The sequence below is a fragment of the Bubalus kerabau genome, chromosome 5 (genome assembly GCF_029407905.1).
Source record: "Bubalus kerabau isolate K-KA32 ecotype Philippines breed swamp buffalo chromosome 5, PCC_UOA_SB_1v2, whole genome shotgun sequence".
Lineage (NCBI taxonomy): Eukaryota > Metazoa > Chordata > Mammalia > Artiodactyla > Bovidae > Bubalus > Bubalus kerabau.
Genome location: NC_073628.1, coordinates 98,357,855 through 98,382,130, shown reverse-complemented (window position 1 = coordinate 98,382,130; position 24,276 = coordinate 98,357,855). Strand labels below are relative to the sequence as shown.

General features: G+C 49.9%; 1 protein-coding gene across 2 annotated transcripts in view; it reads right to left on the bottom strand.

The window, feature by feature from the left end:
- CTNNBIP1 (catenin beta interacting protein 1) overlaps positions 1 to 23,128 on the bottom strand; it is a 47,418-nt gene extending 24,290 nt beyond the window's left edge. The window contains exon 1 of one of the 2 annotated variants that reach the window (XM_055582371.1): positions 22,801 to 23,128. The gene's annotated coding sequence lies outside the window, so the exon portion shown is untranslated. The remainder of the gene's footprint in view (positions 1 to 22,800) is intronic. The other variant, XM_055582374.1, reaches the window with a different exon arrangement.
- Between the last annotated feature and the right edge of the window lie 1,148 nt (positions 23,129 to 24,276).

Genomic DNA, 24,276 nt, shown 5'->3' with positions numbered 1-24,276 from the left:
GTAGGCGCTGCTTTGACCCTGGGTCTCTGGTCTGCAGAGCCCTTCAAGCAGTGCAGATGGCCCTGGGAAGGAAGAGCAGTCATCTGCCACTGCCACCTCTTCCACCCTTAGCCTACCGTTCGGGAAAGACATTTATAGGAATTAATTGCTCTTTTATTGCTCTAGACATCAAAGTTCTGAAATACCAAGGCTCCCTGGAGAAATGTCTACCCAAGTCCCCACATTCTTTCAAAAGGAGATGAAAAGAGACGACCTTCTTCCACTTCTGAGGGGCTTTAATTTCTCCAGCTATCACAACAGCCAATTAGCCCCCTACTGTCTACCGGGGTCAGACTGTCCAGGTGCAGAGAGGAACCTAGGATTCGTGACTTGAAGGAGAGGGCGTCTGAGGGATGCAGAGGCTCCTGGTGGGACTGTGCAGGGACCCACACTGGCTGACCCATTTGCCACCTGATGATCAGGTCAATGTCCACAGTTTACAGAGGAGGAAACCGAGGCTCAAAGCTCCCAGGGCCCCAGAGCCAGCGGAGACAGTGAGCATGCCATGGAGCTGGACTCTGTTTCCAGTTCAGTTCTGTCCCTGGTCAACCATGCAACCTGAGGTTAGTCACTGCCTTCTGGGCCCTGCATTTTGCCACTGGTCAAGTGAACCGTGAACTTCCAGATGTTCAAGCTGGTTTTAGAAAAGGCAAAGGAACCAGAGATCAAATTGCCAACATCCACTGGATCATGGAAAAAGCAAGAGAGTTCCAGAAAAACATCTATCTCTGCTTTATTGACTATGCCAAAGCCTTTGACTGTGTGGATCACAATAAACTGTGGAAAATTCTGAAAGAGATGGGAATACCAGACCACCTGACCTGCCTCTTGAGAAACCTATATGCAGGTCAGGAAGCAACAGTTACAACTGGACACGGAACAACAGACTGGTTCCAAAGAGGAAAAGGAGTACGTCAAGGCTGTATATTGTCACCCTGCTTATTTAACTTATATGTAGAGTACATCATGAGAAACACTGGGCTGGAAGAAGCACAAGCTGGAATCAAGATTGCTGGGAGAAAGATCAATGACCTCAGATATGGAGATGACACCACCCTCATGGCACAAAGTGAAGAGGAACTCAAAAGCCTCTTGATGAAAGTGAAAGAGGAGTGTGAAAAAGTTGGCTTAAAGCTCAACATTCAGAAAACAAAGATCATGGCATCTGGTCCCATCACTTCATGGGAAATAGATGGGGAAACAGTGGAAACAGTGTCAGACTTTATTTTCTTGGGCTCCAAAATCATGGCAGATGGTGATTGCAGCCATGAAATTAAAAGACACTTACTCCTTGGAAGGAAAGTTATGACCAACCTAGATAGGATATTAAGAAGCAGAGACATTACTTTGCCAACAAAGGTCCGTCTAGTCAAGGCTATGGTTTTTCCAGTAGTCATGTATGGATGTGAGAGTTGTACTGTGAAGAAAGCTGAGCGCCAAAGAACTGATGCTTTTGAACTGCTGTGTTGGAGAAGATTCTTGAGAGTCCCTTGGACTGCAAGGAGATCCAACCAGTCCATTCTAAAGATCAGTCCTGGGTGTTCAATGGAAGGACTGATGCTAAAGCTGAAACTCCAATACTTTGGTCACCTCATGTGAAGAGTTGACTCACTGGAAAAAGACTGATGTTGGGTGGGATTGGGGGCAGGAGGAGAAGGGGACGACAGAGGATGAGATGGCTGGATGGCATCACCAACTCGATGGATGTGAGTTTGAGTGAACTCCGGGAGTTGGTGAGGGACAGGGAGGCCTGGCGTGCTGCAATTCATGGGGTCGCAAAGAGTCAGACACGACTGAGCGACTGAACTGAACTGAACTGACTGAAGAGGAAATCAGGACCTCTGCCATGTCTTCCCTTGGTGGAGGCAAGGAGATTGGGGCTGGCTTCATGAGTGAGAGGCCAGGCACCAGCAAAGGGCCAGGCACTCACAAGGGCCCCACTCCTGGTTTAATGCTCTCCTGTTGATGTCTTGAAATCCTGAATATTTTTCTAAACAAGGGGCCCTGCACCAAGCCCCACAAACTATCTAGCTGGTCCACAATGAGGGAAAGGATGTCAAGTGCTCTCAAACTGTGAGGGCCCCATAACCTTAAGTAGACATGATGTGGACTCCAGAAGGATTTACTAAAGTAAAACCTCTCTAAGTGTCCACAGCCTCGTGTCAGGTGAGGGAGCAGGAGATACAAAGGACACTAAGCCTGCCTTTCAGAAGGTACCTGAATGGCTGAGGAAACCACTCTGCACAAGTCAAATAGAACAACACAAATCATAGGTAACAATGAACCAAAAAGATGGGTCAGGTTAAAACAGAACACTTCGAAGAGGGCCAACTGCATGTAAGGTGCCATGCCCTGCACCTCCCACTGAGCAGCTCAGAGGTGAGAGGAAAAAACCCAGGCCTTAATCTAGTGTAGTAAGTGGCGGAGTAAAGGGATGTGCAAATCTCAGTGACAACACAAAGGGGAGGGACCAGCTCCCAGCGGAAGACCCTGAAGCTGTGTCTTGAAGGATGGATGGAGTTTGCTGGTAGAGAAGATGGGGAAGGGCACTGCAGGCATGGGGAACTGACATTCTTTGAACAAACAATTACTGAGCATCTGTTTATTATATGCCAGGCCCCCTGGGTTGGGCATTGAGGATACACAGGTGAGCATGTGACAGTCTGTTTGTGATGATGGTGTCTAGTGAGCAGGGAGACAGGCATGAATCAAGTCACACCCAGGTAAACACAGCTCGCAGACACTCTGATAAATGAAGGGGGAGTGGCGTGGGGAGTGCAAGGACATGCAGCTGGATATCTGACCTTGCCCTAGGGGCAGGCACCCCTCGCGGGTGACTTCTGAGCTATTACCGAGGGTGAGGAGAAGATGTGTTGTCTTGTGTGTGTGTGTGAGTCACACCCCCCTACACACACACACACACAAGTAAAGGTCTTGAAATAGGAAGGGGCTAGGCCTTTGGGAAAACTGAGGAAAAAGATGTGGCTGAGGCCTGGGAGGCAAGTGAAGGGGCTTGGGGGTGCTGGACCATACCTCAGCGGGGAGGAGAGGTTCAAGCAGGGCGTCAGGTAAGTCTGAGACCCCTGTGGCCGAGGTGCAGAGGGAAGACGGGATGGGGCTCGGGGGAGAGGGGGGGTCCCTGCTAGGCCAGGTGAGGACTGGGCCTCAAGCTGTGGCGTGAGGATGGGAGGACCCGGGACACTTTGGCAGGTGGAACTGAGGGCCAGTGGCAGCATCAGAGCCTGGGGTAGCTGCAAGACGGGATGTGGGGAGGCCTGACGTGCCAGCTTCCAGTCTGCTGTTGACGGTCCTGAGGACAGGCTGAGCAGCCAGGGCTGGGCTCCAGGGTTCATGGAGAAGCTCTGGAAGCACAGCAGACTCACCCTTCAGAGGAAGTTGGTACCACCGTGCACATCGCCAAGGTGTTCTGGAGACAGAGTCAGAATGTGGGAACTGACCAGATCTGGGAAACATCCAGGGCACTGCTGGGAGACACTGTACTGGATGGGGTAGAGGGTGGGCGGCACTCTGGGAAGAAGGAATAACATGAGTAACCGCAAAGAACTGACATCCCCACCAGTCAAGTGGCCTTCATTCATTCATTCAAACAATGAATTCATTCATTCAATCAACAAACATACTGAGCGCTTACTGGGTCCTGGGATGTTGTGCTGTGCTGTGCTTAGTCACTCAGTCATGTCCGACTCTTTGTGATCCCATGGACTGTAGCCCACCAGGCTCCTCTGTCCGTGGGGATTCTCCAGGCAAGAATACTGGAGTGGGTTGCCATGCCCTCCTCCAGGGAATCTTCCCAACCCAGGGATTGAACTCAGGTCTCCCGCATTCTTTACTGTCTCAGGCGGATTCTTTACTGTCTCAGCCACCATACAGCAGTGCAGACACAGTCACAAGTCCCCATGTACACTCTAGGGAGGGGGGAGAACAGACAAAACAAAATAGAAAGAAATCAATGTGTAAATAACCTAGTACAGAGGAAGAAGATGGGTGCTATGGTAAGGAAACTGAGCTGGAGGAGGGGAACAGGAGTGTGGGGTAGTTGGGTGAGGGGGTAAGCTGAGGGAAGCTCAGGGAAGCTGGACCGAAGCTGGACTGGGGCTTTGGTCCAGGAGGGATGAGAGCCAGGGGAGGAGCGGGAGGGGACTGATCACAGGAAGGATAAACTGGGGGGATAGGGGAGATAAGACCTCCTTCCGTGCTCCACGTGCTGCCCAGAATCCTTGGTTTCTCAACCTCAGCACTGCCGACACTGGACTGGATAACTCTTCACTGTGGGCCTGACCTGCACGCGGCAGAGTATTTAGCTGCATCCTGTGCTCTGTCCACCCAAAGCACCTGCCCCTCGGCTGTGACAACCCAGAGTGTCTCCAGACTTTGCCCTGTGTTCCCAGGGGTAGCCAACGCCCCCCAGGTGAAAACACTGCCTGAAAGGAACAGCTGACGCACATTCTGACTCCCTGTTGGCTGGGCACGTTCTGAACCCTTCATGTCCAACATCCCTATGAGGTTTTATTATACAAATGAGGATCCAAGTCTCTTCTCACCCAGCCAGTAGGCCTTAGTCTATTGTGGGGCAGGATTCGAACCCAGACCATCTAAGCCCCGATCCCTCTGCTACACTGCTTTCCAGCACACAAGCAGGTGGACAGAGGTGTGCTCAGAGCCAGCAGAGGGAGGCAGGCCTGAGCCTCAGCCTTGGCTTCGAGTCCCAGTCAGGGCGGCATCTCTGGCCCCCCAGCGACGTTAAAACTGGGGCACCAGAGAGAACTTCCGCGAGTTCCACTCTCAGTAATTAAACTGCAGCCTCTTGGACTCGAGGGCCTTGTGAGCAGCTACCTTAATTAATCAATGCCACATCTCCGCCTCCTCAACCTGAAGCCAAGCTTGGCATCCTGGAACCGCACTCCACCGGCAGGCGCGAGACAGGTGTGAGGGCGGCTCCTTGGGTCAAGGAGTTTGCAGGACACAGCAGCAGTCTTAGGAGATGAGCTCGGGATGAGGAATTAGTCCTGAGGTCACCAACCCAAATACCAACCTGCTCCCAAGCTCCTTCCTGCTGTGTCAGGCCAGGCGAGCTTGCAGAACAACAGTGATAATTACTGTGGTTGCTAGAGCTTTCCTCGGGGCCACGCAGTGTCAGGCCTGTTTAGCACACCGAGTCCTCAGGACAAGCCTGCATGGTAGGAATTATTCCCTTTTAATAGATGAGACAACCAAGGCTCAGAGAAGGCAAGGAACCCGCTCAGGGCCACGGAGTTAATACATGACAAGCCTGGAGAAAAGTTAATATGGAGTATTTATTAGATATTAGTATTGTTTCACCGTTATATGTGTTGAGTGCAATGAATACATTGTAGTCACACTGTAAAATATCCTGGTTCTTAAGAGATACAGGCTGAAGTGTATAAGGGTGAAATGTCTCAATGCTTGCAACTTACTCTAGTTTCAGGGAAAAGGTGAGTGTATGAGTATATGTATGTGTGACTGTGTATGTGTGTACATGTGTGAATATATGTATGTATGTGTGTGTGTGTATATGTGTGGGTGTGTATGTGTATATATATGTGTATTATATATGTAAGAGTGTGTATGTGTGTATGTGAGTGGGTATATTTGTGTAAACGTATATGTATGGGCTTACCGCATAGCTTGGGTTTCCCTGATAGCCCAATAGGTAAAGAATCTGCCTGCAATGAGGGAGACCTGGGTTGGATCCCTGGGTTGGGAAGATCCCCTGGAGAAGGGAAAGGCTACCCACTCCAGTATTCTGGCCTGGAGAATTCCACGGACTGTATAGTCCATGGAGTCTCAAAGAGTTGGACACGACTGAGTGACCTTCACTTCACTTCACTGTGTATGTATGAGAATGTATATATGTGTGTGTGTACATGTGCATATATATGCATGTGTATATGTGTGGGATGTGTGTGAATGTGAACAGAGACAAAGTGTGTGAGCAAAGGTTAACATTGGTGAATCCAAGTAAAGGGCATGGGGGTGTTCACTGCATTATTCAGAACTTTCTGCAGATTTGAAATCCAAATGAAAAGTCAGGAAACATTAGAAAGTCCCTGGGAAGTTGGATCACAGCAGGAGAGGCTGCAGTCGCTCTGGAGGCCCCTTGCGTCGGGGGGAGCAGCTCTGAAAACCAAACCCTGATGGGGTCCTACTCCCCCGACAGGCTCAGGCATGCTGCACTGGAGATGCCGGGACTTCCGACACCTCGAACCTTGGCGCTCCCACCTACCCTTTCCCCAGCAACAGGGCACCTTCTGTTCCAGGTGGGAGCTGCTCTGATAACGGCCCTTCGGGGAAGCTTCTTGAAGCATCAGGATCAAATCATCATGATGGCATTAGTGCAACTGCCCTGCCCAGCTGTCCAGACAGCACCAGCAAAGGCATCAACACTGAAAACCACACTGAAGCTGGGAAGGGGGCTTCAGGGGGCACCCTCCTTCTGTGGCCTGACTCCCCTCAGAGAGCCTGCAGGCCACTCTTGCACGTGGCACGTCACACACACCAGAGGACACCGGGACAGGCACGACCTTGCTCGCTAGACAGGAAGGACTCCACCCACTGCCCTTGAACAGACCCCGGCCATCTACCACGCTCCCCACCCAGCACCGGCTCTCAGTAGGGGGCATCTGGCACCATCTGGAGAAAGGAGATTTTCGTCTGGAGAAAGGAGAAAGATCACAGTCGGGAGGACGCTCCTGGGTAGAACCACCTAGAATGCACAGGACGGCCGCCACGTCTACAGCACCAAGGGCGAGGAGCCTGCCGGGTAGTCACCTCAGTTACCACTTGCACCAGGCTCCTTCCACACCTCTGGTCTTCACATCTACTGGTCCCTCAGCCTAGAACATTCTTCCCTGTTCACTGCTCACTGTTGTATCGTTAGCTCCTGAAGGTCTTTGTGTGTTTGCACACTGACCCGAATCTCTTCCACTCATGGCACAGCCCTGGTTGCACCCGGGTGTCTGTGCATCTGGTTCCACCTCCACTTTGGAAGCTCCGTGAGGGCAGCCACAGGGTGGGGGGTCAGGCCTGCGTGGATGCCAGGCAGCCCTATTCTCACAGACATATTAAAACGGACCCGCATCTCCCACTGAACAGAATTCTCATCTAACTCCTTAGAAGGGGATGATCCTTTTTTTTTTTTTTTCAGGTCTCCAGTATTTTTGTGGACCCCCGAAAAGCCTGGAGACCATAGACTCTGCGCTGCAGGACCTGGTGGATGAAACACTGCTGCTGGTCACACCTGGAGCTCCATGCACGATGAAGGGAATGAACAGATTTCAGATTCACTTGGGAACTATGTGGGAAGGAAGCCCCTTACCCCAGAATACCCTCACCTCACAGAGTCCAAGACATCAAGGAACTGAAGGAACCTGTGTGCATAGATTATTTAATGTTGCTATGACTGGATTGGTAAAAGGTATCTGTTGAAACCTTCTGGTTTAAAAAAAATGTTTCTCCTGCGAAGTTGGCCTGATTGGTAGAAAAGTGCCCAGCTCACACTGTCTCTTCAAGTCCTTTTTACTGCTAAGCAAAGCTACCTGGCAGGCCTGCTCTGACAGCCTCTGCAGTTTAGCCAGCACAACGCAAACAGGAAGGGATCTGAGAGCTGGGGACGCTTCCGCGGCTGCACTGGGACACTCTGATCCCGGGCAAAGTCCTCAGGCTCTGACTGAGGGACGTGCAGGTGGTGGCTTTATCCCTGCATGGTAGGGGGGCAAGGACAGGAGGAAAGAGAGGCGTCTTCTGACCTAATTTAAAAAGAGGTCCTTTCTTCCTTCCTAGGGAACAGCTGGAGCCCTGGAACCTGGCCAGGCCAGAGCCTGAGACCTTAAGTCAGGAATCAGTGCACCTACATAATCCGGCTCCAGGTCTTCCTGATGCAGTCTGACCTTCGGCCTCTCACAGGTCCCCAGGGGGTGGGTAATGCAGACTGCAGAGCCCTTGTCTATTTATGAATGGGTGCAAGGGCAGGAACCCTCAGTTCACAAGTGGGTGTACGCCCCTCTCCCACACTCCTGGGGAGGACCTCTCAGGCTGGATGACCTTTACTGCAGGCTGGGCACCTGGCAGTGTCAAAAGCCCACCCGTGCAGGTTGTGGCCGTGGAAGGACACTTCTCCCCTGTGGCCGATATCTGAGATGCTCCCAGCATGCTAACAACCTGCTACCCACCCTCTAGGGAAAAGTAAATTTGCATTGCTAGTCAGTCTTCTTAGTGATGGGGCTGAAGTCAGCTTGAGGCTGAAGTCAGCTTGGGGCTGGAAGGACCAGCTCCAAGCCTAATAATCCCAGGGCAGGAGATTGGCCAGGTTTCACAGACCTTGGGTCACCTCCAGAGAAAGAAGCCAGAATGGAAATTTCAACCCACGAAGCTCCATCAACTCTGCTCCCACAGCTATGCCAACTCTCACAGGGTCACCATTTAAAACATTAATTAAATTGGGAAACTGAACATTGTTGCTTTCTTGTTTGTTCTTCTTAAGAAGGGGGAAAACTGACACAGTGCTGTTTATCAGGACCTGTGTAAATTCCCTTCACTCAGCCACATGGACTTGTTCACACAACCTCCTGCTGAAAGCAACGATCCTTGTTCTCAGGGGCAAGCCCAGGCAAGGTGGCCCAATTTTTCCAGTGCCTGCCAGCAGGCTAGCTGCTTCTGCCTTGGCCCCTACACTCCCACCATCCCTTCCCTCCACCGAAGTCTCCGATAATTGGTTCAAATAAATAGGCTTCCCAGGCCAGGCTCACTGAATCCCCTCAGAAGGGGGCCAGGAAGGCCTCCAGCTTCCTGTTGTGAGAATTAGGTCATTAAACCAATTGGGCTGCTTGCAGGGCGAGGGCTCAGTCCCCCTGTCATGGCCTCCAGAGTCAGTCCCCTCCTCACTGTCCAGCTCTGGAAATGGGGGTCCTCGGGACCCGGCTGAGAGGCCCCAGGCCCAGCCTCCTGGGTGAAACTTCTTACAGACTCTTAGAATAGGAAGTTTTAGGATTACTGCCTCTTCTTTCCTATAGGCTTTCAGCATACAGGTATGTGCTAATTTGCATTAAAATAAAGCTATGTTTGTCTACCTGGAAAACATATCCACACTACCACAATACGTTGAAAGCCTTCATCACACCCTCATGTCACAGAAGTGCACTGTTTGTTTGGATAACTGCTTCTGCTCCATTTCACAGTCCATGACCTTCCCTCTCCTTTCCCTCCAGCCACTTCAGAACAAAAAATAATCTGAGGAAAGAGGAAACCTCCCCCTAAGGGGCTGCTGAAGACTCAGTTTCCTTCCTCCCTAAATGTTTAACAAGCTGCTGATCAAAATAAAAAATATTTTAAACAGACGCAACTTCCAGAATCTACATGCGTTTATTCCATTAAGTCACTGGGGAAGTAGCATGAAGATGAGGACTTCTGATGTGTAGCAAGACTTGTCCAGTCTGGAGGCAGGGAGGCTGGAGAGGAGAGGGAGACAACTGGGGAAAACACAGCGCCCCAAACAGCAGGAATCCACCCACAGTCACCTGCTCAGGGCCAAGGGCACTGCAGAAAAGCTCAGAAGAGTGGACAGAAGTGGGAGGGAGGCTTTAGGTGTCTTTGTGAAAGCTAAGAACTATCCCTATTCTCAGTGGGGTGGACACAAACACCGAGACCAGCGGAGGGGAGGAATCTTTTCCCTTCTTCCCTCCTAGAGTTTTTGGCTGGCCTAAAATTAAATTGACATAAGACATTAAAGGGGCTTCCCTGATGGCTCAGCAGCAAAGAATCTGAAAAAAAAAAAAAAAAAAGAATCTGCTGCAATGCAGGAGATGGAGGAGATGTGAGTTCGATCCCTGGGTCAGGAAGATCCCCTGGAGAAGGGCATGGCAACTCACTTCAGTATTCTTGCCTGGAAAATTCATGGACAAAGGGGCCATGGACAAAGTCTATGGGGTCGCAAAGAGTGGGACATGACAGAGCACACACAGGAAGGAAGGCAAGACATTGGGGGAAAAAATTTAATTTCTTATGTACGAGAGCCTCAATGATATAAGGCTTAAAGAAGTGACCAGAGCAGGCACCTTTTGCATCTTTTAGACAAAGGAACAATAAGTTTGTGAAGAATTGACAAGATCAAGAGGTTTGGGCTTGGAGCAGTAAACGAGTGAGAAAATTAACAACAGCCTTCTCAGCCTGGAACTCCCTGTCTCTGGTGATGAGGACGCCTTCCATCCCCTGTATGGGGAAGGTATGTTTCACGTGAGAGATTTATTTCCTGCTTTCAGGGGAATAAAGAAGGGTCAGAGTGTCTTTCTTGCACCGGCTATTTCTCAAGCAACTTTAACTCCAAATAATCAATACGCCAAAGTGGTATATGTAGGGCTGGCTTACTCTGCTCCCCTGCACTTGGCACGCCCAGACAATCCAATTCAGAAGCCAAGTCCCCATCAGCCATTTGTAAAGACATCCTTCATTTCCCGAAGCCATGAAACCATTAGTCACCAAGTCGAGGAGAAGGGGAAGAAGCTCCTAGCAAAACTAGCCTGTGAGTGTTTCCCCAGGCAAAAAGACTCCTGGTTTTACAGGCCAGCTACTCACCCAAGACTGTCAAATTTCATGAAACGAAACCCGGGAGCCTTTCATAAGCCCATGCCCACAGAACACAAGCAGAATCTGACCTCTTGCAAAAACTCTCAACTGAGAGGAAAAAGCTTCTCTGGAGGTTAGGGGGAGAGAGAGGTTCATTATACTACAAGTTAGTTTGATGGTATTTCTGATGATTAAGACTTCAAGTCTCAGAAAACTAAAGTTCCTCACAGGTTTACTTGGAGCATATGACATAATGTTAAAAACAGAACAAAAACTACAGGCAGTAATGCACACTTGTTCTGCTTCTAGAAAAGTTATGCGAGTCTGCCAGAAAGATAGTCATAAGATTTCCAAGTTCAAAAATGAATAACTCACCCCCGAAAAGAAGTTCCTACGCGAAATGGAAATCAAGGACTGTGCATGCCATAAAAGAGGGGGAAAGGGACTTCCCTGGTGGTCCAGTGGCTAAGGCTCCACACTCCCAGTGCAGGGGGCCTGGGTCTGATCCCTGGTCAGGGAACTAGATCCCACATGCAGCAACTAAGAGTTCACATGCCACAGCTAAAGACCCCAGATGCCACAAGGAAGACCCAAGCCCCCAAGTGCTACCACTGAGACCTGGTCTGGCCAAATAAAATTAAATAAATAAAGTCAAACAATAAAGCAAGCAAGCTGCAGATATCAGATACCCAGCTAGACATCTCACCACTCACCTCCTAAGGTCATGCTCTGACACTGTTCCAATACCATTTCCCCCACCCAAGCAATTTACTACTGACCCAGTGCTGTTCTCTGATGTATGGCCCACATCCACCTCTCCCAACCACACCCCTCACTTTGGCCTGGACCGGTTTTTAATCTAGAATCGAATCGAAGATCTCACCTCCCTTGGTTCCCACGCTCATTCCCCTCCCTTAGCCTAGAATGTTCACCAGCTCTTCTTTGTTTATCATGATGTTAACAATTTTAAAAAATCAAGGACCACTGTCTCTTTGTCCAGTTTTCCTTAGAACTGGAGTAAGGGTAGACATTTTGGTGAGAAACAACGGTAGCTGATGTTGCCCATGTCCCACTAGAGGCACACAATGCCAGCCTGCCCTGTGTCTGGTGATGCCAGGTTTGTGGATCACTCTGTTACAGAGCAAAGTTTTAAATGTACAAAAGAGAGACTAAGTAGACTAAAAGAAAACAGTAGAAGGAAACAACACAAAATGAAACCTAGAAGTTATAAGATTAAAGACTTTAAAATCTGATTACATAAAAATCAAAACTCTCTGCATAGAAAAAACAATATAATCAAAAGGACGATGACAGACTGTAGAAATACATGTGACATGTCACAGCCATAGGACAAACTGCTGTCGTATATAAAGAATGCCTACAGGTCAATAAGAAAAAGACTGCCAACACAAGAAATAATGGGTAAACAACATAATAGATTGCTCTTAAAGATCTGAAATGGTACTCTATTTCCTCATCAAGAAATTAGATTTAAATTATAATGATATGCCACTTCCTTCCTATCAGATTAGCAACAAGGCATGGGAAAAAGAGCTATTTCTGCATAATTTTGGTAAGCATATAAAATGTTACATGGAGGCCAACTTGGCAATACTAAAAATTTAAACAGATGTACCCTTTGCTCTGGGGCTTCCAGGTGGCTCAGTGGTAAGAATCTGCCTGCCAATGCAGGAGACATGGGTTCCATCCCTGAGTTGGGAAGATCCCCTGGAGAAAGGAATGGCTACCCACTCCAGCATTCCGCATGGACAATCCCATGGACAGAGGAGCCTGGTGGTCTACAGTCCATGGGGTCCCAAAAGAGTCGGACACGACTGAGCAACTAAACAACAACACAACCCTTTGCTCTAACAGACTGTAGGAACTTATCCTATAGATACACTTATACAAAAGCACAAAGATACATATAGAAGAGTATTTCTTTTTAATAGCAATAAAAGATAGGGAGTTTTGTGGTGCTCTAGGGGTTAAGATTATGCAGGTTCACTGCTGTAGCCCACTGTACCTGCGACTGAGATCCTGTAAGCCACATGGTACAGCCAAAATGAATAAATAATGACAGAAAATTTAAATACTCAGCATCAGGGGACACTGAAAAAAATTAAAATATAAGCAATCAAAAGAATGACAGGGAACCATTAAAATGAGTGAGATAGTTGTAAATGACCTCAAACAGAAACTTAATCTCTCTGTGCCTCAGTTTACTCACCTGCAAACTGTGCAGAATAACAGTATTTAGTTCATAAAGCTGTTGTGAAAAATAAATGTGTCCACATAAGTAAAGCACTTTTAACAATACCCAGCACACAGGAAGTGAAGAGGTATTAGCCAGACGACAGCAATGGTGATGACAGCGGAATGGAATGTTGGGTTCCAATATTTAGTGTGAAATGAAAAAGATAAGGTTAGTATTACAGTGTGGGGGGAAAAAAAAGTGCAAATCAGGCGTGAGTGCAGCCAGTGTGTACCTCATGCACTTGTACGTGTAGGAGTCTCTTGTTAAGATGAACAAGACAGCCACTAACAGACATCTTTTTCAAGGCATCTCTCTCACCAATTAGCCTTTTGAGTTCTGTACTATGTATATATTACCTTCTCAAAAAAAAAAAAAGGTGTTCTTTTTAAGGAAGTGAAACGGGGTCAGAAGAGGAGAATAAACGAAAGAGCTCCCTCCAGGCAGCCCAGTGCCATGGCTGATGTTGAGCATTTAAGCTCTGCCACCACCACTGCTCACAGGCTGTGAGACCCCTTTCTCTTCCTTGGAGACATGAAGCCAGGGTGGACAGCCAGCACTCAGAGCAGAGGTTAAATGATGGGCATGTACCATTTCTCAGGTGGCAGCGGGCAGCTTCCCCCAGGGAGGGATGAAGGACTCTGTTCCACCATGTCCCACTGTAATCTTCAGGGAAGTAGAGCCGGGGCCCTGGAGAAACCCCACCACCACCTCAAGCCAGCTTACTAGCCTGTAGGTCCCACTCTGTTCCCCCTACAAATTACCAGCACCCCATCTTCTGGCCACTTCAGCAACTGGCCATAGGGCACATGCTGAGGAACGGTGTTCCCACAGGTCTGAAATCATAGCCTAGTGGGCCTGAGCGTGGCAATTTCTCTATCACCTTCTGTTCCTTCCTTAGTAAGACTGGATCAGGGGCTCAGAACTATCACCTTGTCTTTAAAATCTCTGGATCATGTTGACAGCACCTATGGTTCTGTGTATTTAAATCACATTCCTCCATTCCTCACTCCCTCCTGCATGAGAAACACAAAATTTTAAATGGAAAATCATTCAGATGTCCTCTCCCTGGAGAGAATGGAAGAAACCTAGAGGGTCCAAAACCCGTTTTAGTTCACATTGCTGTGCAGAACACCATTCTGCAAGGACAAGGGTCAGGATGGATCTGTCAGAAGCCAGGGCTGCCTGGGGCAGGGGGCTGGGTGGCCTTGGTCTGGGCAGGGAGGTCAAGACTAACCCATCTCCTTGGAAACTGAGCCCCTAGTTCGCCGGGGGATTTAGCAGGAAGAACAAGGGTGAGGCCCACACTGTGAAAGGTTGTCTGAATCCAAAAGGGACCCAACCCCTGAAGGAAGCACCCCCCACCCCCGCCACGGCCCCCCACCAACTTGCAAAAGCCAGAACTGAAGAACGCAAAGGTGGTAACTTCATCATTTGGGAGTTGTTATTCAGTTCAGGGACACGAACCACAGGATTCCAGCAGCAGGAAACATGTGGGCTGGATACTCAGGAGATGCTCAGGCCTGAAAAAGCCTTAATTGGAACTGGTTTCCCAAAGCCTCCCACCCAGCTCTCCATGTGGGAGGGGAGATGGAAGTGGGTCACATTCTCCCAGCTGAATTGGCGTCCCCGTGGGCTCCGACCACACGTGAACAAGTCTGGGGGCACAGAGTGGCCTGGTCTCCTCGCCAGGCCGGCCATTTCCTCCTGCTCAGATGCTGGATGGCTCTGAGGCCCTCTGGACCAAAGGGGCAGCTGGTTGGCACCAGAAAGGCAGTGACACTGAGGGGGCTGGGGGAACGAACATCGCTCAGGAGCGTGGCCCCATCCTGGCACGTTCCTCGCTCTCTGAATGTGGGCAGGCGCCTCTGCCAGTCTTGAGTCCTCTCTACTCCAGCTCCTGCCCAAGGGTGAGTGAATGAACACTGGGTGCTTTTCTAGGACCTGTTTGGCCTCCCTTGACTGGGCTCTTTGGAGGGAACGCGAGGCCTGGAGCTGGGCAGACTTGGGGAAGAACGACCCTCCTCTACCCTACTCTACATATACTGACCCCCAGCGGGGCTCACAGGCATAGGTGTCCCTGGCTTCATGCCCAGCGCGCCAATGCAGCCAGCCCCACAGCCCACCTGCCGCCATAAGCCCGCATTCCAAAGTCAGCAGAGGGAGGCCTGGAAGGCAGGAAGAGATTCTGGAGAGCCAAGGTCTGATGGACTTTTCACCATAACAGGCACTGAGGACTTCCCTGGTTGGCCAGTGGTTGAGACTCTGCCTTGCAATGTAGGGGAAGCGGGTTCAACCCCTCGTTGGCGAACTAAGATCCCATATGCCTTGGAGCAACTAAGCCCGCACGCAACAGTGAAGACCCAGTGCAGCAAAAAGAAAAGAAAAGAAAGGCACCAGATTGATGGTATCACTCCAAAACAAAAACTCTGGAAAGAGCTCATCACCATGATCACTCCTCTTGACTTGAACCCAAGTGACAAAGGGTTAAGGCTTTAAGAGGAAACTTAGTTCTTACTAACCACGACTGCCAAGGTGCTAATTGTTTCTGCAGATGCCCACACGAGTGCAGCTTTTGTCAAGTGCAACACACAAGGGCTCTAATCTCCTAACTCTTCCCATGCTCTTCTGGGAAGCCAAGCACAACCTCCACCTTAACATCCACCCAGGGCAGGTGCCCTTGGGGCCGATGAGGATATCTGCAAATTATGTCCTCACTGCGCCCCACCACTACCCCTGAGAGTTCAAGACACTCTCACCAACATGTTCTTGCTTTATTCACACGGCTCCAACTAGATAATAAACCTCTTGGCCCTAGACTAGAAGCTCTGTATGATAAGAACTATTTTTACCCTGTTCTCCACAGTACTCCCAGTGCCTGCCATGGGGCCCAGATAGTAATAAAAGTTTAGTAAATATTTATTAATTGAAAAAGGAGCCATTAGAAGGAAGGAGGAAAAGAAGGACCAGTGGAAGACAGTCATCACGTCTTGCTATCTTGGTGCTCTTGGTTGACATTACAAAGACATCACAGCAGGGATCAGAAATCAAGCCCTATAAACCCCTTCTCTGCTCCACCATCAGCAGTCTTCCATCCTGTTATGAGTCACAGTTTACATACCTGCTTACAGAAGCATCTACAGTACAACATGGACATGAGAAATGGAGAAACACAGACTTCCCTGGTGGCCCAGTGGTCAAGAATCTGCCTACAGAAGACACAGGTCCGATCCCTGGCCTGGGAATATCCCATTTGCCTTACAGCAACAAAGCCCATGTACCACAGCTACTGAGCCTGCGCTCTGGAGCCTATGAGCTGCAACTACCGAGCCTGCTCATCCTAGGGCCGTATGTCCTGTTGTTGCTGTCCTGAGCTCAGCAACAAGAGAAACCACCACAATGAAAAGCTCATGTGCCACAGCGAAGAATAGCCCCCGGCTGCCACAACTAGAGAAAGCCCAAGCAGCGGCACAGCCAAAAACAAATAAGTAAATAATTTTTTTTTTAAATAAGAGTAAGAAATGGAGAAACATTCATGACCTTCAGCCCTTAAGAAACTTCAGAAGGAGGAAAACGATGTTTGGTCCAGCGACACCCACCATGGAAGGACACCTTTCCCTCCAGGGACTGTTGTCTTCCTCCTGAAAAGGCTTTGTGGAGGATCAGGGCATAATCAGTCTTTAACAACCTAGTATAACAGCAGTCAGGGCTCCATGCCCTTTCATAAAAGAAGTTCAAAAGCACTTTGGCTCAAACATCATAATGGCCCTGGGAGCTATGAAGGCACAAGTATCATTATCTCCATTTACGATGGAGGAAAGTAAGGCAAACGGAGGTTAATTAGCTTGCCCAAGGTCAGATGAAATGGGGGGAAAAGGCGTAGGATTCAAACTCTGCAGCAGCCTCCAGTGTGCTAACTCTGGCATCCCCACAATGTCACCCACGCTGGGCTTAAGGAGATGTTTTTTCTTCTCAGTTGTTTCTGCTGAAACACAGCATCTGATAGGAGGCCCAGAGCTTGCACATGAGAGTGCCATCAATTGGGCTTGAGTCTTGACTCTGTTTTCTGACCACAACTACTGAGCCCTCGCTCTGGAGCCTATGAGCTGCAACTACCGAGCCTGCTCATCCTAGAGCCGTATGTCCTGTTGTTACTGTCCTGAGCTCAGCAACAAGAGAAACCACCACAATGAAAAGTGTAACCTCAGACAACTTACCTAACCTTTCCAGGCCTCAGCTTCTGAATATGTAAAACAGTAATAATGCTACTTATCTCAGAAATTAACAGTGAGGACTAAATGAGAAAACATATAAAATGTCATTATCATTCATTTTCTCATTTTCTAAATGAGTACATATCACTCTCATAATAATAATAAAAAAAAACCAGTTATATGAGAAAAAGGCGGCACCCACTCCAAGTTTAGTTTCTACAAGGCCACAGGTGACATGTGACTGACAAGCAAGTCTCAGTCTGACAATGAAATATACCAGGTCCCTGAGAGGGACTTGCAACACAGAAGTCCTATTTGATTCCTTCTGACTCATGTTGGCCTCTCAAGGTTAGCAGAGCAGATGGTATCTTGGACACTGACAAACAAGTGGATGCCTGAGTAAGGATCTGAAAGGCTGGCCAACTGCCCCCAGTCTCCAGAGGCCAACTCTGGATTCCTGATGAGCTGAACTCCTGGCTTTAAAACACCATTTGAGTGCTCTGCTGAGCTTCTCAACTCTGCTCAGCCCAGGCTAAAGGCAGCTTTCTAGGTACCACTATACTCCTGGATCAAGTGATGTACAGGACTGTAGATCAAATAACCAAACGGGAGATGTTCAGAGGTGACAGTGTGGCCTGGTGGTACTCAGCAAGAGACTGGAAGAGAAGTGGGGGATGGTGTGGGAGAGAAAGCTGCTCAGTCAATCTTGATACACTTCCAACAGAGACACTGTGACATGGAATTTCCTGGTGGTTCAGTGGTTAGGACTGCATTCTCACTGCCGAGGGCCTGGGCTCAATCCCTGGTCAGGGAACTAAGATCCCACAAGCTGAGTGGCACAGCCGCACACACAAAAAAAGACTGTGACAAATAGGTGTGTGTGGGTCCCTGATGCACATAAGAGCAGCAGAACTCCAAGGTTACACCAGAATCATGACCACCGTAAGAATCTTTCCCTGATGCAGAGAGAAGTAGAAAACATAGGACTTGCCAGCGTACAGGACAAGACGCTAAGAGCTGGTGATGCTCATTCACTCAACTCAAGAAATGCTTACCCATTACCTACATACTGAGAAGGAAAAGACGGCTTGCGCAAATCTGCAGGACACACAGACACGCACACCTGGACCTTTGTTAACCTAGCTGATGGCTCCCACACCTCCCAGCTATCTAGGCCAGAGACATGAGAAACTTGATGGGAATAGGCGCAACGCTGCTGACTTCCAAAAGCCTTCCAAAAGCAGGGCAAGGAGAGCATGCTCACTGCTCTTCGTAGTGTCTGGCTTTCTCTCCTGGGATGGACCCCCAGGAAAAGTTCCCACGCAGTGACTTCCCCCTGTTCAGAATCAAAGAGAAAAATCCAAATTCCTCACCGTGGCCACAGATCTAACTCCTGCCAGCTCCTCACTCAGCCCACTCCAGCTTCCTTGGGCTTGTTGCTTCTGCTGCCCTCTGCCCATCAGCTGGGTCTCCACTCAAAATTACCTCCTTAGGGGACCTGCCTGATGATCCAGTGGCTAAGACTCTGTGCTTCCAATGCAGGGCGGCTGGTCAGGGAACTAGATCCCACAGGCCACAACTAAGTGTTTGCATGCCACAACCAAAGATCCTGCATGCTGCGACCAAGATGCGGTGCAACCAAATAAATAAATAAAAATACATTTAAAAAAACACCAAAGTTACCTCCTCAGAGCTCACTACAGTTATGACCCAGGCATTCTCCATCTCACTGCTCTCTTTTATTCTCCCTGCATCTCTTTTCACCATCCTGTTTTATTCACATGTGTACTTGTTTACCATCTGTCTCTCCCACTAGAACATGAATTTCATGCATCTTGGTGATCTTGTTCTTGGCTCAGTCCCCAGCTGCTACAACAGTGCCTGGCACATAGTAGGTGCTTGATAAGCCATTCAATTTAAGAAATGTTTATGGAGTGCCTACAAACTTTAACAGGAGACCAAAAAAAGACAAAAATCTCTGCCCTAAAAGAGCTTAAATTCTGATGGGAGATAAGAAGTGGATAAATAAATAATGGTGAAATAACAGCTACTGCTTCAACCAAGCCCTTACCAAGGGGCTCAGTGTAGTTCTAAGACTCTAATAGGTATTACTTAATTTAATCCTCCCAACAACTCCAGGAAGGAAGTATTAATAGTTTATCAATGGGGAAACTGAGGCACAGAGCAGTTAAGTTACTTGCTGAAGGTCATGAAGCTCATGATGGCAGAACCAAGATCCAAACCCAGATCAGTCCTGTGTCTGGACTAGTCCTGTGTTTAGACCTCGGGCTCTGATTAAGAGCTCTGCTTCATATTTGCTGGGTGTCGAATAACTAGTTGCTCAGCACCCTTAGCAGCTGTTCCCTGTAGGCAGGGCTGGAGTGACAGCCGACCCATCAAGGAAGGGCTGCCCTGCTCTGTGAGCATGGTGACATGGAGACTGCTGGGCTGACCCCCGTGTTAGACTCTGGATGAAGAGGAAACTGATGAAAGGACATGGACAGGGCTTCCCCGGTGACTCAGTGGTAAAGAATCCACCTGACGATGCAGGAGACACAGGTTCAATCCCTGATCCAGGAAGATCCCACCTGTCGCAGAGCAACAAAGCCCGTGTGCCCCTACTATTGAGGCTGTGCTCTAGACCTGTGCTCTGCAACTTGAAAAGCCACCAGAATAGAGGCCCAAGCACCACAGCTAGACAGTAGCCCCACTCACTGCAACTAGAGAAAAAGCCAGAGCAGCAAAGAAGACTTAGCACAGCCATAAGTAAATAAACACATTTTTCTTTTTAAATAAAAAAAAAACAACAAACACATATAAGGTCACATTCCTGGGCTCTGGTTTCAGGTGCTGTGAAACACCCAGGCAGGTCCACCAGTACTTGATGAGTGTACTTTGCAGGCGGGATCTAGATGCTGTGAGAGATGGAAAGCTGAGTCCAATAGAGACCCTGGCCTCAGAAAGCCTAGGGTCATGCACCTGCACATGACGCTGAAAGAGAGGTAGAAAGTGACAGGTGCCATTAGCGAATGTATAGACTGGTATGGGACTGCAAAAGAGTTACTCAGGGGACTAGGTCCAGAGGCTAAAACTCCACGCTCCCAATGTAGGGGGCCCGGGTTCAATCCCTGGTCAGGGAACTAGTTCCCACATGGTGCAACTAAGAGTTCTCATGCCTCAACTAAGAATCTGCATGCTGCAACTGAAGATCCCATGTGCAGCAAAAAAGATCCAAGATCCCGGCTGCCACAACGAAGACTTGGCACAGCTGAACAATAATTTTAAACAATAAATATTAAAAACAACAACAACAAACTCAATCTCTGGGGGCTAGGGGTGCCCAACTGTAAGAGGGGCCTGGCCTACATAACCCCCACAGTCCTTTAGCTCGGAACCTGCTCTCACAGCACAGATTTGGAACGACACGGAGATCCAAGTTTTATTCCAGTTAATGGTTCAAGTTCATGGCCACTGAGTAGTTCTCCCACCCACCGGGAGATCAGTCCCAACCTCTTTGGGCAACATCGTACAGCAGTGGGAGGGCAATCATGCTCTCATTTAAATAATGCAGCCGGATGTGGGAATGAACTCCAGTGTGTGCTGCCCTCCTCCTCCTTGAAATGGTTTTTAAGCCCACAAACCCTCTTCCCTTCAGGAGGGGGTGATCCATCTGTGAGCATCTTGTCAGAACATGGAGACCTAGTCACCCTGTTCCCATCAGGAACTCTAGAGTCTAGCATAGTGTCTGGCTCACAACAGGTGTTGAGTACAGTTTGCTGAGCTAAACCGGAGCATAGCCAGGTCTAGAAATTCTCTGCCAGACATCTAAGTCTCAGTCGGTGTTCCCTGAAGTTTCACTCTCAGTCTCTCCCCGGGGGATCAGACTGGTTTCATCTCTTTACTTCTGCTACCACTACCCTGGTTCAAGCCACCATCATCTTTTACCCAGCAGTTGCAATGGTCAGTCTCCCAACTAGCATCCTTGCCTCTAACTGCCAGGTTAGTCCCTGCTAACCTGACAGCAGGGACTGCTCAGACACATTTGGCACACCAGAGAGGCAGACATGTGGGGTCTAAAAGAGGCTGGGTATCCAGACTTAGGTGTCTCGGTTACCAGGTACAAGAAAAAGGAAGGTGGTTGGGGTGGGGATAATGGCAATCATCCCTGCTCCTTACAATCCAATCTCCATATGGAGGCCAGCATGATCTTTCAAAACTTAAATTTTATCACCTCTCTGCTTAAATCCTCCAGTGATTTCTAACTGCACTTGGGGGGGGAAAAAAACAAACTGGTTCTTCCCACCTTCACAGCACTTACCACTACTAAACTTACTTTGTCCACTTATTTATTTACCCCTTTCTCTTGAGAATGTCAGCTACAGAAGGGCAGGGGCTATGTTTCCAGAATCCAGTGCCTGGAAAGCCACATAGGAAGCGCTCATAACTGAATGGATGAATCTCCATCCCAGGGAGGAGACTTGTATATATGAGGGCCACTCACTCCACCAGGAAACCATGAATGACACACTGGCACCTTTATTTATAATTCAAAATCCTGCTTTAAACCAGGGGGAACTTGGTCTCTCTGGACACTTTAATGGCCCAAGAGATCAGTATCACTTAGAGTCTAAAGCCAGGAACTAGAGCCCAGTAGTTGCATGCAGCAGGGAGCTAAGAGTCAGAACCTAAGGACTAACTTTGACTTGGCTCCAGGTCCCTTAGCCATGCCCCCATGCCTCAATTTACCCAGAAGTCGGCCAGGCACACTTTCCTAAGTTGTGTGAGTGACAGGAGATAAAGTAATGAACAGTACTAGCATACTTGATCCTCGGACAGGAGGTGACGCAAGCCTCACATCACGTTATTTGTAAAAGTCTTGATTTGCAGCCAACACAGGCCTCCTGGGCCTTCCCAGGGGCTAACCTGACAACAGGGACTGTTCAGACACGTTCCACACACCAGAGAGCCAGACATGTGGGGCCTAAAAGAGGCTGGGTATTCAGACCTAGGTGTCTTGGTTACCAGGTGCACAGGAAGGTAACTGGGGTGGGGATGATGAGGAGAAGGCAAGAAGTGCAGTTCGGGGCTCCCAGTGGTCAATCTTGCAGGTTCACAGATACATGCCAGCCATACAGGCGAGACATGTGCCTACAACGTGCACCTTCCAGGAACACTCACGGGGGACACGACAGTTCAGCCAGACTAGAGAGAGGAAGAACGACCCAGGGGCCAGACCTTGGCAGCATTGAGTTTGGGGAAATACGGGGGGCTCTTTACAGAGGGTCAGTCAGGATGCTAGAGCGGGGTGCAGGTGAGGAAAGAGACAAGAAGGCGCAGGACCTGAGGCTGATAGGCGGCGACAACCACGCCGACGCGGTGGGGTGAGCAAGTGTGGATGGCTCGGACACCTGTGGAGGCGACCCCCGGAGGAGGACAGGTTGAGGACGGCTGGATGGTGGTCTGCCGCGGGATCGGGGGCGGGGGCGGCCAGCGGCAGGAGGCAGCGGCGGCCAGGCGGGGCAGGAAACCCGGCCCAGACCAGGGCTCCGCGCCGGTGGTCCGGCCGGTGGGTCCCAGTCGGGTCGGGGGCGCAGTTCGCGGCCCCTCCCCGGGAGACAAAGGGCTGGCTGCTCCCCTAGCCCCGGAGCGGCGTGGGCCCGGGCGCTGCGGGTGCGGGCCGGCCTCGGCGCTTACCTGGGCCGCCCGACCCGGCCAGGCGGGCGGGGGCTGCGGGTCCGAGAGCGGCGCGCGGCGGCCTGTTCCGGGACGCGCACAGCCAGAGCAGCCGCAACGGCAGCAGCGGCAGCGGCAGCAGCGGGAGCGGCCGCCTCAGCCTCCGCCTCCCTCTCCGTGAGTCACCGCGGCGGGGAGGGAAGGAGGCGCCAGGCCGCCAGGGGAGGGACCGGCGGAGAGCGCGGCATCTGGCTCCGCGCGGGCGACGGAGGCGCGGTCACGGCAACGCCCCGGGGTGGAGGGCGGCAGAGGGCCGGCGTAGGGGCGCGGTCTGAAGATGTAATGGGCACGGCCTGGAATTCTCCGTGGCTCTCATTGGTTAAGTGGGCCAGGGGGGCGGAGCTCTCAGCTGAGAGGTGGGTACTGCGGAGCGCTCAGGCAAGCTCACTGGGCCCTTTGGGGGTGGGCGGGGCAAGTGGCCCCGGGGCGGAGCCACGAGATGGGCGGGTGGAACCCGGTTGCGGGTAGGGCCTAGAGGCTCTCAGAGCAAAGGGGTGGAGTTGGTCGGGGGTTGGCAAGGGAGGAGGGGCGGGGGCTCCGAGGGGGAGGCAGCCTAAGGGCGGAGCCCGGGCTAAGGATGGAGCTGGCGTTGCGGTAAAGCAGCTCTGCTTGTCCCTAGCTGCTCCAGAAGCACAGTGATCCCGTAAATATAATGGCCTCTCCCACACATGCGTCTGGGTTTAAAAATGGGAGCGGCCACACGAGGCGGAATCCTTAGCAAGACCCGTTTACTCAGGACCCCTGAAAAATCTGAAATGGACAAGGTTGCAAAACATTTAGAGGCGTGGTCTTCCTGGGTCTTGGAACTGGATATATTGCTACCTTTGAAGCAGTTGGGCCCACTCTTGAACTGGGGGCCTGTCTAACCTGGATCCACCGAACCCCGAGAGCCTAGGGATGGGTCCGTTAAACTTAGAATATCGTCTGTATTGATAGTGAATGCATTGGAGGGGGCGAGTAGAGAAGGTTGCCCTTGGTTAAAATGTTGCTATAGAAAGTCTGACTCGGTCTGCTCTGGAGAGAGTATAAACAGCCTCCTTTAGGCAAAATGCGAATTGCTCTGAACACCCAGCTTCCCTTTTAAAGGGACGCGTGTCTTCAAGCCTGGTCTCACTTTCAACATTTAACAATTGCGTCGTGTGACACTAACCACTTTCAGAGGCCTTACTGTGCCGCTTTCCCCAACCTTTCTGCTCCTTTTCTGTCCCATCCTCTTCCACTTCCCTCATTTTTCTTCCCCTTCCCAATGCAAGAAGGATACAAGATACTTTTTTTTCTGTTATATTCTCTAATGTCCATATTACTTTTGATTTAATAACTTTTTTTACTTACAATTGAGAAATATTTTATCAAAATCATGAGATTATAAACTTTTAAATGCCAGAAATAGGTCAACAGTGTTTGTATCTCCCTCAGCATCCAGACTACCATGCCCAT